General features: G+C 51.2%; 32 non-coding genes across 32 annotated transcripts; 20 read left to right on the top strand and 12 right to left on the bottom strand.

The window, feature by feature from the left end:
- Window positions 1–64: 64 nt before the first annotated feature.
- Window positions 65–154, bottom strand: trnay-gua (transfer RNA tyrosine (anticodon GUA)). Its single transcript is given in 2 exon segments — window positions 65–100; window positions 118–154. It is a non-coding gene; the product is annotated as a tRNA-Tyr (tRNA).
- A 109-nt stretch (window positions 155–263) lies between these two features.
- On the top strand, window positions 264–335 carry trnae-uuc (transfer RNA glutamic acid (anticodon UUC)). Its single transcript has one exon. It is a non-coding gene; the product is annotated as a tRNA-Glu (tRNA).
- Window positions 336–635: 300 nt separating this feature from the next.
- Window positions 636–707, top strand: trnae-cuc (transfer RNA glutamic acid (anticodon CUC)). The gene has a single exon. It is a non-coding gene; the product is annotated as a tRNA-Glu (tRNA).
- A 94-nt stretch (window positions 708–801) lies between these two features.
- trnay-gua (transfer RNA tyrosine (anticodon GUA)) lies at window positions 802–891 on the bottom strand. The gene is given in 2 exon segments: window positions 802–837; window positions 855–891. It is a non-coding gene; the product is annotated as a tRNA-Tyr (tRNA).
- Window positions 892–1000: 109 nt separating this feature from the next.
- On the top strand, window positions 1001–1072 carry trnae-uuc (transfer RNA glutamic acid (anticodon UUC)). The gene has a single exon. It is a non-coding gene; the product is annotated as a tRNA-Glu (tRNA).
- A 344-nt stretch (window positions 1073–1416) lies between these two features.
- Window positions 1417–1489, bottom strand: trnak-uuu (transfer RNA lysine (anticodon UUU)). Its single transcript has one exon. It is a non-coding gene; the product is annotated as a tRNA-Lys (tRNA).
- Window positions 1490–2055: 566 nt separating this feature from the next.
- trnaw-cca (transfer RNA tryptophan (anticodon CCA)) lies at window positions 2056–2127 on the top strand. Its single transcript has one exon. It is a non-coding gene; the product is annotated as a tRNA-Trp (tRNA).
- A 335-nt stretch (window positions 2128–2462) lies between these two features.
- trnan-guu (transfer RNA asparagine (anticodon GUU)) lies at window positions 2463–2536 on the top strand. The gene has a single exon. It is a non-coding gene; the product is annotated as a tRNA-Asn (tRNA).
- A 230-nt stretch (window positions 2537–2766) lies between these two features.
- On the top strand, window positions 2767–2840 carry trnat-agu (transfer RNA threonine (anticodon AGU)). The gene has a single exon. It is a non-coding gene; the product is annotated as a tRNA-Thr (tRNA).
- Window positions 2841–2867: 27 nt separating this feature from the next.
- trnae-cuc (transfer RNA glutamic acid (anticodon CUC)) lies at window positions 2868–2939 on the top strand. Its single transcript has one exon. It is a non-coding gene; the product is annotated as a tRNA-Glu (tRNA).
- Window positions 2940–3032: 93 nt separating this feature from the next.
- Window positions 3033–3122, bottom strand: trnay-gua (transfer RNA tyrosine (anticodon GUA)). The gene is given in 2 exon segments: window positions 3033–3068; window positions 3086–3122. It is a non-coding gene; the product is annotated as a tRNA-Tyr (tRNA).
- Window positions 3123–3404: 282 nt separating this feature from the next.
- On the bottom strand, window positions 3405–3494 carry trnay-gua (transfer RNA tyrosine (anticodon GUA)). The gene is given in 2 exon segments: window positions 3405–3440; window positions 3458–3494. It is a non-coding gene; the product is annotated as a tRNA-Tyr (tRNA).
- A 109-nt stretch (window positions 3495–3603) lies between these two features.
- On the top strand, window positions 3604–3675 carry trnae-uuc (transfer RNA glutamic acid (anticodon UUC)). Its single transcript has one exon. It is a non-coding gene; the product is annotated as a tRNA-Glu (tRNA).
- A 466-nt stretch (window positions 3676–4141) lies between these two features.
- trnay-gua (transfer RNA tyrosine (anticodon GUA)) lies at window positions 4142–4231 on the bottom strand. Its single transcript is given in 2 exon segments — window positions 4142–4177; window positions 4195–4231. It is a non-coding gene; the product is annotated as a tRNA-Tyr (tRNA).
- Window positions 4232–4340: 109 nt separating this feature from the next.
- trnae-uuc (transfer RNA glutamic acid (anticodon UUC)) lies at window positions 4341–4412 on the top strand. The gene has a single exon. It is a non-coding gene; the product is annotated as a tRNA-Glu (tRNA).
- Window positions 4413–4756: 344 nt separating this feature from the next.
- trnak-uuu (transfer RNA lysine (anticodon UUU)) lies at window positions 4757–4829 on the bottom strand. The gene has a single exon. It is a non-coding gene; the product is annotated as a tRNA-Lys (tRNA).
- A 566-nt stretch (window positions 4830–5395) lies between these two features.
- On the top strand, window positions 5396–5467 carry trnaw-cca (transfer RNA tryptophan (anticodon CCA)). Its single transcript has one exon. It is a non-coding gene; the product is annotated as a tRNA-Trp (tRNA).
- A 335-nt stretch (window positions 5468–5802) lies between these two features.
- trnan-guu (transfer RNA asparagine (anticodon GUU)) lies at window positions 5803–5876 on the top strand. The gene has a single exon. It is a non-coding gene; the product is annotated as a tRNA-Asn (tRNA).
- Window positions 5877–6106: 230 nt separating this feature from the next.
- On the top strand, window positions 6107–6180 carry trnat-agu (transfer RNA threonine (anticodon AGU)). Its single transcript has one exon. It is a non-coding gene; the product is annotated as a tRNA-Thr (tRNA).
- A 27-nt stretch (window positions 6181–6207) lies between these two features.
- Window positions 6208–6279, top strand: trnae-cuc (transfer RNA glutamic acid (anticodon CUC)). The gene has a single exon. It is a non-coding gene; the product is annotated as a tRNA-Glu (tRNA).
- Window positions 6280–6372: 93 nt separating this feature from the next.
- On the bottom strand, window positions 6373–6462 carry trnay-gua (transfer RNA tyrosine (anticodon GUA)). The gene is given in 2 exon segments: window positions 6373–6408; window positions 6426–6462. It is a non-coding gene; the product is annotated as a tRNA-Tyr (tRNA).
- Window positions 6463–6744: 282 nt separating this feature from the next.
- On the bottom strand, window positions 6745–6834 carry trnay-gua (transfer RNA tyrosine (anticodon GUA)). The gene is given in 2 exon segments: window positions 6745–6780; window positions 6798–6834. It is a non-coding gene; the product is annotated as a tRNA-Tyr (tRNA).
- Window positions 6835–6943: 109 nt separating this feature from the next.
- trnae-uuc (transfer RNA glutamic acid (anticodon UUC)) lies at window positions 6944–7015 on the top strand. Its single transcript has one exon. It is a non-coding gene; the product is annotated as a tRNA-Glu (tRNA).
- Window positions 7016–7315: 300 nt separating this feature from the next.
- On the top strand, window positions 7316–7387 carry trnae-cuc (transfer RNA glutamic acid (anticodon CUC)). Its single transcript has one exon. It is a non-coding gene; the product is annotated as a tRNA-Glu (tRNA).
- Window positions 7388–7481: 94 nt separating this feature from the next.
- On the bottom strand, window positions 7482–7571 carry trnay-gua (transfer RNA tyrosine (anticodon GUA)). Its single transcript is given in 2 exon segments — window positions 7482–7517; window positions 7535–7571. It is a non-coding gene; the product is annotated as a tRNA-Tyr (tRNA).
- A 109-nt stretch (window positions 7572–7680) lies between these two features.
- On the top strand, window positions 7681–7752 carry trnae-uuc (transfer RNA glutamic acid (anticodon UUC)). Its single transcript has one exon. It is a non-coding gene; the product is annotated as a tRNA-Glu (tRNA).
- Window positions 7753–8096: 344 nt separating this feature from the next.
- On the bottom strand, window positions 8097–8169 carry trnak-uuu (transfer RNA lysine (anticodon UUU)). The gene has a single exon. It is a non-coding gene; the product is annotated as a tRNA-Lys (tRNA).
- A 566-nt stretch (window positions 8170–8735) lies between these two features.
- trnaw-cca (transfer RNA tryptophan (anticodon CCA)) lies at window positions 8736–8807 on the top strand. Its single transcript has one exon. It is a non-coding gene; the product is annotated as a tRNA-Trp (tRNA).
- Window positions 8808–9142: 335 nt separating this feature from the next.
- On the top strand, window positions 9143–9216 carry trnan-guu (transfer RNA asparagine (anticodon GUU)). The gene has a single exon. It is a non-coding gene; the product is annotated as a tRNA-Asn (tRNA).
- A 230-nt stretch (window positions 9217–9446) lies between these two features.
- trnat-agu (transfer RNA threonine (anticodon AGU)) lies at window positions 9447–9520 on the top strand. Its single transcript has one exon. It is a non-coding gene; the product is annotated as a tRNA-Thr (tRNA).
- Window positions 9521–9547: 27 nt separating this feature from the next.
- On the top strand, window positions 9548–9619 carry trnae-cuc (transfer RNA glutamic acid (anticodon CUC)). The gene has a single exon. It is a non-coding gene; the product is annotated as a tRNA-Glu (tRNA).
- A 93-nt stretch (window positions 9620–9712) lies between these two features.
- On the bottom strand, window positions 9713–9802 carry trnay-gua (transfer RNA tyrosine (anticodon GUA)). The gene is given in 2 exon segments: window positions 9713–9748; window positions 9766–9802. It is a non-coding gene; the product is annotated as a tRNA-Tyr (tRNA).
- Between the last annotated feature and the right edge of the window lie 172 nt (window positions 9803–9974).

Raw genomic sequence — 9974 nt, 5'->3', positions numbered from 1 at the left:
TTCTGTGAGAGCAGCCTTGTTGCATTGTCGCCAGAGAGGCCACATTTTTAGGCCAAAACATTCCTCCTTCGAGCCGGATTTGAACCAGCGGCCTAAGGATTTCTAACCGCTTTTGACCTACAGTCCTCCGCTCTACCAACTGAGCTATCGAAGGGTGAGGGAGTGGGAGGTTTTATTTGCGAGGAAGGCATGCAATCTCCCATCCTCCAGTTCAGACACGCAAGAAAAAAAGCCCTTGCTGAGGCAATCCTCTTTTAAAAGTCTCCCTGGTGGTCTAGTGGCTAGGATTCGGCGCTTTCACCGCCGCGGCCCGGGTTCGATTCCCGGTCAGGGAACTTAAGGGTCAGTTGAAATCTCTGCCTTTGACTCGCTTAGTTTTGCAACTCGGTCCTCATCTTCAGGTGGCTGAGGGGTGAGGGAATCGGAGGGAATCGGACTAGTAATCAGAAGGTTGCTGGTTCGATCCCTGGCTCTGCCGAATGACGTTGTGTCCTTGGGCAAGGCACTTCACCCTACTTGCCTCGGGGGGAATGTCCCTGTACTTACTGTAAGTCGCTCTGGATAAGAGCGTCTGCTAAATGACTAAATGTAAATGTAAAATGTATCTTTGACAGCGAGCAGAGGAAGCCAAGCTCTCCCTGGTGGTCTAGTGGCTAGGATTCGGCGCTCTCACCGCCGCGGCCCGGGTTCGATTCCCGGTCAGGGAAACCTGTTTTGAGACCTCTCTTAAAATGGGGGGTCTCCCTGCTGTGAGAGCTGCATTGTCGCCAGATAGGCCACATTTTTAGGCCAAAACATCCCTCCTTCGAGCCGGATTTGAACCAGCGACCTAAGGATTTCTAACCGCTTTTGACCTACAGTCCTCCGCTCTACCAACTGAGCTATCGAAGGGTGAGCGAGTGGGGGGTTTTATATGCGAGGAAGGCATGCAATCTCCCATCCTCCAGTTCAGACACGCAAGAAAAAAAGCCCTTGCTGAGGCAATCCTCTTTTAAGAGTCTCCCTGGTGGTCTAGTGGCTAGGATTCGGCGCTTTCACCGCCGCGGCCCGGGTTCGATTCCCGGTCAGGGAACCTAAGGGTCAGTTGAAATCTCTGCCTTTGACTCGCTTAGTTTTGCAACTTGGTCCTCATCTTCAGGTGTCAGAACATTCAGGGTTCGATTCCCGGTCAGGGAACTTAAGTGTCAGCGGAAATCTTTGTGACAGCTGGCTTTTTGCATTCTTTGTCTCAAAGTAAGGCGTGCAACAGAGACAAGGGTTGCTGCGTGCCATAAGTCATGCTGTGTAGTTTGAACACACAGCTCACGCAGGGACTTGAACGCTGGACCCTCAGATTAAAAGCTTCCATTGTTTCCTCAAAGTGAGGTATATAAGAGAGACAATGGCAGGCCGCTCCGACAAGGTTTGAACACACGCCGCCCGAACAGGGACTTGAACCCTGGACCCTCAGATTAAAAGTCTGATGCTCTGCCGACTGAGCTATACAGGCTCTGGAAGCACAGAAAACTCAGAGTATTTTGTGGAACTTCCGCATGTAAATCTCCTCGCCCACACAAACCCTTAAGGAACGTATGGCGAATCCCTGGCAAGTGTAGCGGGGTTTGCTCGTTGAAGAATAGAAATACTTTGCCAATCGTCAACATTAGTGAGCACGCACCCGTCAAAATGTCTTTGACAATGAATTTGTTCATGTAAGGTCAATATGGATCGTATGAACGAGTTTGATTTTGAACTTGTTATGAGATTGGTTTCAAGGAACAGCTGCAGGGGTCACGAGACTGTCTCGTGACCCCTGCAGCTGTCTCTAGTCTGCGTGATCTCAGCCAGGTTGCAATTAGAATTGCGTTTTTGGGGACTTCTTCTGTGGAATCGTTCAGGCAGTGTTGCACAGGCACTAAAGTAATCTTGTTGAATCCCAGGAGAAGCTTGGCGACGTCCATTGGGACGTCAATCCTGATGGCGTTCACGCCATAGTTGGTACTCTCAGCGCACTTTGCGGCACAGCGTTTGCACATCAGAGTCCACGTCCGAGTGTTGCCTCCTTACATGCACACAGGCCTCGTGGCGCAACGGTAGCGCGTCTGACTCCAGATCAGAAGGTTGTGTGTTCAAATCACGTCGGGGTCAGCGGTCATTATGGGTGGCCCTCCATTGGGAAAAAAAATTCTTAATTGCGGACGCTGTGAGAGCTCACTCTTTTACAGAACTGGCAAAATCAAGCTCTGATTGCTTCCTCAAAGTGAGTCATGCCATCACTTCTAGGCAGGGCAAAGAAAAGCCATTCAAAGGTTGTGGGTTTGAGTCCCACCAGAGTCGTTGTCTTTGTTTCCCAAACTCCCGTTGACAGATCACAGGAAGAGTTATTACTATGGCCGCTCCTCCTCCTCTTCTTCATGGGGAGTTTTGGCAAACGTCTCCCAGCGTTTCCTTCCATTTTTCATTCATGGTTCTGCGGAGACAGGGTCTCTGTGGCGCAATTGGTTAGCGCGTTCGGCTGTTAACCGAAAGGATGGTGGTTCGAGCCCACCCAGGGACGAGTGTTTTCTTGTTTACTTCTGTTGTGGGTCCTGCCTGTGTGACAATGAGCTATACCGCCATCAGAGTCGAAGAAGCTGGAAAATCTCTTCATTCTGGTGCCTTGAGAGGCTTTGCTGCATGCTGGGCATAACCTTCGGAGGTGTCTTTCAAAGACGCTGTAGACCCCAGCTCAAAGCACCTACCCAAAGAGAACACAGCAGCCTGAGCCCGTCATGGAGCATTAAGCAAGGCGCCGTGGCTTAGTTGGTCAAAGCGCCTGTCTAGTAAACAGGAGATCCTGAGTTCAAATCTCAGCGGTGCCTTTTTTGGCCCAAGAGGAAGCCAAGCTCTCCCTGGTGGTCTAGTGGCTAGGATTCGGCGCTCTCACCGCCGCGGCCCGGGTTCGATTCCCGGTCAGGGAAACCTGTTTTGAGACCTCTCTTAAAATGGGGGTGTCCCTGCTGTGAGAGCTGCATTGACGCCAGATAGGCCACATTTTTAGGCCAAAACATCCCTCCTTCGAGCCGGATTTGAACCAGCGACCTAAGGATTTCTAACCGCTTTTGACCTACAGTCCTCCGCTCTACCAACTGAGCTATCGAAGGGTGAGCGAGTAGGAGGTTTTATTTGCGAGGAAGGCATGCAATCTCCCATCCTCCAGTTCAGACACGCAAGAAAAAAAGCCCTTGCTGAGGCAATCCTCTTTTAAGAGTCTCCCTGGTGGTCTAGTGGCTAGGATTCGGCGCTCTCACCGCCGCGGCCCGGGTTCGATTCCTGGTCAGGGAAACCTGTTTTGAGATCTCTCTTAAAATGGGGGTCTCCCTTCTGTGAGAGCAGCCTTGTTGCATTGTCGCCAGAGAGGCCACATTTTTAGGCCAAAACATTCCTCCTTCGAGCCGGATTTGAACCAGCGACCTAAGGATTTCTAACCGCTTTTGACCTACAGTCCTCCGCTCTACCAACTGAGCTATCGAAGGGTGAGGGAGTGGGAGGTTTTATTTGCGAGGAAGGCATGCAATCTCCCATCCTCCAGTTCAGACACGCAAGAAAAAAAGCCCTTGCTGAGGCAATCCTCTTTTAAAAGTCTCCCTGGTGGTCTAGTGGCTAGGATTCGGCGCTTTCACCGCCGCGGCCCGGGTTCGATTCCCGGTCAGGGAACTTAAGGGTCAGTTGAAATCTCTGCCTTTGACTCGCTTAGTTTTGCAACTCGGTCCTCATCTTCAGGTGGCTGAGGGGTGAGGGAATCGGAGGGAATCGGACTAGTAATCAGAAGGTTGCTGGTTCGATCCCTGGCTCTGCCGAATGACGTTGTGTCCTTGGGCAAGGCACTTCACCCTACTTGCCTCGGGGGGAATGTCCCTGTACTTACTGTAAGTCGCTCTGGATAAGAGCGTCTGCTAAATGACTAAATGTAAATGTAAAATGTATCTTTGACAGCGAGCAGAGGAAGCCAAGCTCTCCCTGGTGGTCTAGTGGCTAGGATTCGGCGCTCTCACCGCTGCGGCCCGGGTTCGATTCCCGGTCAGGGAAACCTGTTTTGAGACCTCTCTTAAAATGGGGGGTCTCCCTGCTGTGAGAGCTGCATTGTCGCCAGATAGGCCACATTTTTAGGCCAAAACATCCCTCCTTCGAGCCGGATTTGAACCAGCGACCTAAGGATTTCTAACCGCTTTTGACCTACAGTCCTCCGCTCTACCAACTGAGCTATCGAAGGGTGAGCGAGTGGGGGGTTTTATTTGCGAGGAAGGCATGCAATCTCCCATCCTCCAGTTCAGACACGCAAGAAAAAAAGCCCTTGCTGAGGCAATCCTCTTTTAAGAGTCTCCCTGGTGGTCTAGTGGCTAGGATTCGGCGCTTTCACCGCCGCGGCCCGGGTTCGATTCCCGGTCAGGGAACCTAAGGGTCAGTTGAAATCTCTGCCTTTGACTCGCTTAGTTTTGCAACTTGGTCCTCATCTTCAGGTGTCAGAACATTCAGGGTTCGATTCCCGGTCAGGGAACTTAAGTGTCAGCGGAAATCTTTGTGACAGCTGGCTTTTTGCATTCTTTGTCTCAAAGTAAGGCGTGCAACAGAGACAAGGGTTGCTGCGTGCCATAAGTCATGCTGTGTAGTTTGAACACACAGCTCACGCAGGGACTTGAACGCTGGACCCTCAGATTAAAAGCTTCCATTGTTTCCTCAAAGTGAGGTATATAAGAGAGACAATGGCAGGCCGCTCCGACAAGGTTTGAACACACGCCGCCCGAACAGGGACTTGAACCCTGGACCCTCAGATTAAAAGTCTGATGCTCTGCCGACTGAGCTATACAGGCTCTGGAAGCACAGAAAACTCAGAGTATTTTGTGGAACTTCCGCATGTAAATCTCCTCGCCCACACAAACCCTTAAGGAACGTATGGCGAATCCCTGGCAAGTGTAGCGGGGTTTGCTCGTTGAAGAATAGAAATACTTTGCCAATCGTCAACATTAGTGAGCACGCACCCGTCAAAATGTCTTTGACAATGAATTTGTTCATGTAAGGTCAATATGGATCGTATGAACGAGTTTGATTTTGAACTTGTTATGAGATTGGTTTCAAGGAACAGCTGCAGGGGTCACGAGACTGTCTCGTGACCCCTGCAGCTGTCTCTAGTCTGCGTGATCTCAGCCAGGTTGCAATTAGAATTGCGTTTTTGGGGACTTCTTCTGTGGAATCGTTCAGGCAGTGTTGCACAGGCACTAAAGTAATCTTGTTGAATCCCAGGAGAAGCTTGGCGACGTCCATTGGGACGTCAATCCTGATGGCGTTCACGCCATAGTTGGTACTCTCAGCGCACTTTGCGGCACAGCGTTTGCACATCAGAGTCCACGTCCGAGTGTTGCCTCCTTACATGCACACAGGCCTCGTGGCGCAACGGTAGCGCGTCTGACTCCAGATCAGAAGGTTGTGTGTTCAAATCACGTCGGGGTCAGCGGTCATTATGGGTGGCCCTCCATTGGGAAAAAAAATTCTTAATTGCGGACGCTGTGAGAGCTCACTCTTTTACAGAACTGGCAAAATCAAGCTCTGATTGCTTCCTCAAAGTGAGTCATGCCATCACTTCTAGGCAGGGCAAAGAAAAGCCATTCAAAGGTTGTGGGTTTGAGTCCCACCAGAGTCGTTGTCTTTGTTTCCCAAACTCCCGTTGACAGATCACAGGAAGAGTTATTACTATGGCCGCTCCTCCTCCTCTTCTTCATGGGGAGTTTTGGCAAACGTCTCCCAGCGTTTCCTTCCATTTTTCATTCATGGTTCTGCGGAGACAGGGTCTCTGTGGCGCAATTGGTTAGCGCGTTCGGCTGTTAACCGAAAGGATGGTGGTTCGAGCCCACCCAGGGACGAGTGTTTTCTTGTTTACTTCTGTTGTGGGTCCTGCCTGTGTGACAATGAGCTATACCGCCATCAGAGTCGAAGAAGCTGGAAAATCTCTTCATTCTGGTGCCTTGAGAGGCTTTGCTGCATGCTGGGCATAACCTTCGGAGGTGTCTTTCAAAGACGCTGTAGACCCCAGCTCAAAGCACCTACCCAAAGAGAACACAGCAGCCTGAGCCCGTCGTGGAGCATTAAGCAAGGCGCCGTGGCTTAGTTGGTCAAAGCGCCTGTCTAGTAAACAGGAGATCCTGAGTTCAAATCTCAGCGGTGCCTTTTTTGGCCCAAGAGGAAGCCAAGCTCTCCCTGGTGGTCTAGTGGCTAGGATTCGGCGCTCTCACCGCCGCGGCCCGGGTTCGATTCCCGGTCAGGGAAACCTGTTTTGAGACCTCTCTTAAAATGGGGGTGTCCCTGCTGTGAGAGCTGCATTGACGCCAGATAGGCCACATTTTTAGGCCAAAACATCCCTCCTTCGAGCCGGATTTGAACCAGCGACCTAAGGATTTCTAACCGCTTTTGACCTACAGTCCTCCGCTCTACCAACTGAGCTATCGAAGGGTGAGCGAGTAGGAGGTTTTATTTGCGAGGAAGGCATGCAATCTCCCATCCTCCAGTTCAGACACGCAAGAAAAAAAACCCTTGCTGAGGCAATCCTCTTTTAAGAGTCTCCCTGGTGGTCTAGTGGCTAGGATTCGGCGCTCTCACCGCCGCGGCCCGGGTTCGATTCCTGGTCAGGGAAACCTGTTTTGAGATCTCTCTTAAAATGGGGGTCTCCCTTCTGTGAGAGCAGCCTTGTTGCATTGTCGCCAGAGAGGCCACATTTTTAGGCCAAAACATTCCTCCTTCGAGCCGGATTTGAACCAGCGACCTAAGGATTTCTAACCGCTTTTGACCTACAGTCCTCCGCTCTACCAACTGAGCTATCGAAGGGTGAGGGAGTGGGAGGTTTTATTTGCGAGGAAGGCATGCAATCTCCCATCCTCCAGTTCAGACACGCAAGAAAAAAAGCCCTTGCTGAGGCAATCCTCTTTTAAACGTCTCCCTGGTGGTCTAGTGGCTAGGATTCGGCGCTTTCACCGCCGCGGCCCGGGTTCGATTCCCGGTCAGGGAACTTAAGGGTCAGTTGAAATCTCTGCCTTTGACTCGCTTAGTTTTGCAACTCGGTCCTCATCTTCAGGTGGCTGAGGGGTGAGGGAATCGGAGGGAATCGGACTAGTAATCAGAAGGTTGCTGGTTCGATCCCTGGCTCTGCCGAATGACGTTGTGTCCTTGGGCAAGGCACTTCACCCTACTTGCCTCGGGGGGAATGTCCCTGTACTTACTGTAAGTCGCTCTGGATAAGAGCGTCTGCTAAATGACTAAATGTAAATGTAAAATGTATCTTTGACAGCGAGCAGAGGAAGCCAAGCTCTCCCTGGTGGTCTAGTGGCTAGGATTCGGCGCTCTCACCGCCGCGGCCCGGGTTCGATTCCCGGTCAGGGAAACCTGTTTTGAGACCTCTCTTAAAATGGGGGGTCTCCCTGCTGTGAGAGCTGCATTGTCGCCAGATAGGCCACATTTTTAGGCCAAAACATCCCTCCTTCGAGCCGGATTTGAACCAGCGACCTAAGGATTTCTAACCGCTTTTGACCTACAGTCCTCCGCTCTACCAACTGAGCTATCGAAGGGTGAGCGAGTGGGGGGTTTTATTTGCGAGGAAGGCATGCAATCTCCCATCCTCCAGTTCAGACACGCAAGAAAAAAAGCCCTTGCTGAGGCAATCCTCTTTTAAGAGTCTCCCTGGTGGTCTAGTGGCTAGGATTCGGCGCTTTCACCGCCGCGGCCCGGGTTCGATTCCCGGTCAGGGAACCTAAGGGTCAGTTGAAATCTCTGCCTTTGACTCGCTTAGTTTTGCAACTTGGTCCTCATCTTCAGGTGTCAGAACATTCAGGGTTCGATTCCCGGTCAGGGAACTTAAGTGTCAGCGGAAATCTTTGTGACAGCTGGCTTTTTGCATTCTTTGTCTCAAAGTAAGGCGTGCAACAGAGACAAGGGTTGCTGCGTGCCATAAGTCACGCTGTGTAGTTTGAACACACAGCTCACGCAGGGACTTGAACGCTGGACCCTCAGATTAAAAGCTTCCATTGTTTCCTCAAAGTGAGGTATATAAGAGAGACAATGGCAGGCCGCTCCGACAAGGTTTGAACACACGCCGCCCGAACAGGGACTTGAACCCTGGACCCTCAGATTAAAAGTCTGATGCTCTGCCGACTGAGCTATACAGGCTCTGGAAGCACAGAAAACTCAGAGTATTTTGTGGAACTTCCGCATGTAAATCTCCTCGCCCACACAAACCCTTAAGGAACGTATGGCGAATCCCTGGCAAGTGTAGCGGGGTTTGCTCGTTGAAGAATAGAAATACTTTGCCAATCGTCAACATTAGTGAGCACGCACCCGTCAAAATGTCTTTGACAATGAATTTGTTCATGTAAGGTCAATATGGATCGTATGAACGAGTTTGATTTTGAACTTGTTATGAGATTGGTTTCAAGGAACAGCTGCAGGGGTCACGAGACTGTCTCGTGACCCCTGCAGCTGTCTCTAGTCTGCGTGATCTCAGCCAGGTTGCAATTAGAATTGCGTTTTTGGGGACTTCTTCTGTGGAATCGTTCAGGCAGTGTTGCACAGGCACTAAAGTAATCTTGTTGAATCCCAGGAGAAGCTTGGCGACGTCCATTGGGACGTCAATCCTGATGGCGTTCACGCCATAGTTGGTACTCTCAGCGCACTTTGCGGCACAGCGTTTGCACATCAGAGTCCACGTCCGAGTGTTGCCTCCTTACATGCACACAGGCCTCGTGGCGCAACGGTAGCGCGTCTGACTCCAGATCAGAAGGTTGTGTGTTCAAATCACGTCGGGGTCAGCGGTCATTATGGGTGGCCCTCCATTGGGAAAAAAAATTCTTAATTGCGGACGCTGTGAGAGCTCACTCTTTTACAGAACTGGCAAAATCAAGCTCTGATTGCTTCCTCAAAGTGAGTCATGCCATCACTTCTAGGCAGGGCAAAGAAAAGCCATTCAAAGGTTGTGGGTTTGAGTCCCACCAGAGTCGTTGTCTTTGTTTCCCAAACTCCCGTTGACAGATCACAGGAAGAGTTATTACTATGGCCGCTCCTCCTCCTCTTCTTCATGGGGAGTTTTGGCAAACGTCTCCCAGCGTTTCCTTCCATTTTTCATTCATGGTTCTGCGGAGACAGGGTCTCTGTGGCGCAATTGGTTAGCGCGTTCGGCTGTTAACCGAAAGGATGGTGGTTCGAGCCCACCCAGGGACGAGTGTTTTCTTGTTTACTTCTGTTGTGGGTCCTGCCTGTGTGACAATGAGCTATACCGCCATCAGAGTCGAAGAAGCTGGAAAATCTCTTCATTCTGGTGCCTTGAGAGGCTTTGCTGCATGCTGGGCATAACCTTCGGAGGTGTCTTTCAAAGACGCTGTAGACCCCAGCTCAAAGCACCTACCCAAAGAGAACACAGCAGCCTGAGCCCGTCATGGAGCATTAAGCAAGGCGCCGTGGCTTAGTTGGTCAAAGCGCCTGTCTAGTAAACAGGAGATCCTGAGTTCAAATCTCAGCGGTGCCTTTTTTGGCCCAAGAGGAAGCCAAGCTCTCCCTGGTGGTCTAGTGGCTAGGATTCGGCGCTCTCACCGCCGCGGCCCGGGTTCGATTCCCGGTCAGGGAAACCTGTTTTGAGACCTCTCTTAAAATGGGGGTGTCCCTGCTGTGAGAGCTGCATTGACGCCAGATAGGCCACATTTTTAGGCCAAAACATCCCTCCTTCGAGCCGGATTTGAACCAGCGACCTAAGGATTTCTAACCGCTTTTGACCTACAGTCCTCCGCTCTACCAACTGAGCTATCGAAGGGTGAGCGAGTAGGAGGTTTTATTTGCGAGGAAGGCATGCAATCTCCCATCCTCCAGTTCAGACACGCAAGAAAAAAAGCCCTTGCTGAGGCAATCCTCTTTTAAGAGTCTCCCTGGTGGTCTAGTGGCTAGGATTCGGCGCTCTCACCGCCGCGGCCCGGGTTCGATTCCTG

This window comes from Osmerus mordax, chromosome 25, assembly GCF_038355195.1.
Source record: "Osmerus mordax isolate fOsmMor3 chromosome 25, fOsmMor3.pri, whole genome shotgun sequence".
NCBI lineage: Eukaryota > Metazoa > Chordata > Actinopteri > Osmeriformes > Osmeridae > Osmerus > Osmerus mordax.
Note: the sequence above shows the minus strand (reverse complement) of the source record. Positions and strands in the feature narration are given on the sequence as shown.